Genomic DNA, 1,536 nt, shown 5'->3' with positions numbered 1-1,536 from the left:
ATTATGTTCATCAGTTTATTGATAACTTATTATGTTCATCAGTTTATGAATAACTTATTATGTTCATCAGTTTATGAATAACTTATTATGTTCATCAGTTTATTAATAACTTAATAACTTATTATGTTCATCAGTTTATTAATAACTTATTATGTTCATCAGTTTATGAATAACTTAATAACTTATTATGTTCATCAGTTTATGAATAACTTATTATGTTCATCAGTTTATGAATAACTTAATAACTTATTATGTTCATCAGTTTATTAATAACTTAATAACTTATTATGTTCATCAGTTTATTAATAACTTAATAACTTATTATGTTCATCAGTTTATGAATAACTTAATAACTTATTATGTTCATCAGTTTATTAATAACTCATTATGTTCATCAGTTTATGAATAACTTAATAACTCATTTCGACCGGGTCCCACGGGGGTTCTTGTGGGGGGTGCTGCGGGAGTATGGGGTGCCGGACCCGTTACAACGGGCGATCCGGTCTCTGTACGACTGCAGTAGGAGCTGTGTCTGCATTCTCGGCAATAAGTCAGACACGTTCCCGGTGGGTGTTGGTCTCCGCCAGGGCTGCCCTTTGTCTCCGGTCCTGTTCGTGATTTTCATGGACAGGATATCTAGGCGCAGCCTGGGGGCGGAGAACGTCAGGTTCGGGGGTCTCGGGATCGCCTCTCTGCTGTTTGCAGATGATGTGGTCCTGTTAGCCTCCTCGGATCGTGACCTCCAGCATTCACTGGGGCGGTTTGCAGCCGAGTGTGAAGCGGCGGGGATGAGAGTTAGCACCTCCAAATCTGAGGCCATGGTGCTCTGCCGGAAACCGGTGGATTGCTCCCTCCAGGTGGGGACGGAGTGCCTACCTCAAGCGAAGGAGTTCAAGTATCTCGGGGTCTTGTTCACGAGTGAGGGTAAGATGGAACGGGAGATCGACAGACGGATCGGTGCAGCTGCAGCAGTAAAGCAGGCGCTGCACCGGACCGTCTTGGTAAAGAGGGAGCTGAGCCGGAAGGCAAAGCTCTCAATTTACCACTCGGTCTACGTTCCTACCCTCACCTATGGTCACGAACTCTGGGTCGTGACCGAAAGGACAAGGTCGCGGCTACAAGCGGTCGAAATGAGCTTCCTCCGTAGGGTGGCCGGGCTCAGCCTTAGAGATAGGGTAAGGAGCTCGGTCATCAGGAGGGAGCTTGGAGTCGAGCCGCTACTCCTTCGCGTCGAAAGGAGTCAGCTGAGGTGGTTCGGGCATCTAATTAGGATGCCTCCTGGACGCCTCCCACTGGAGGTTTTCCAGGCACGTCCAACTGGGAAGAGACCCCGGGGAAGACCCAGAACACGCTGGAGAGATTACATCTCCCAGCTGGCCTGGGAACGCCTCGGGATCTCCAGAATGAGCTGGAACATGTCAGCCTGCTTGACCTGCTGCCACCGCGACCCGACCCCAGATAAGCGGTGGAAAATGGATGGATGGATGGATTAATAACTCATTATGTTCATCAGTTTATTAATAACTTAATAACTCA

General features: G+C 47.0%; 1 protein-coding gene across 1 annotated transcript in view; it reads right to left on the bottom strand.

Moving 5' to 3' along the window:
* The window catches only part of dact1 (dishevelled-binding antagonist of beta-catenin 1), a 9,463-nt gene that overhangs the window by 4,393 nt on the left and 3,534 nt on the right, over nucleotides 1-1,536 (bottom strand). The window lies entirely within an intron of this gene.

The sequence above is a fragment of the Anarrhichthys ocellatus genome, unplaced genomic scaffold (genome assembly GCF_004355925.1).
Source record: "Anarrhichthys ocellatus isolate YVR2014 unplaced genomic scaffold, GSC_Weel_1.0 scaffold256, whole genome shotgun sequence".
NCBI lineage: Eukaryota > Metazoa > Chordata > Actinopteri > Perciformes > Anarhichadidae > Anarrhichthys > Anarrhichthys ocellatus.
The sequence above is the reverse complement of the archived record's forward strand: the minus strand, read 5'-3'. Positions and strand labels throughout refer to the sequence as shown.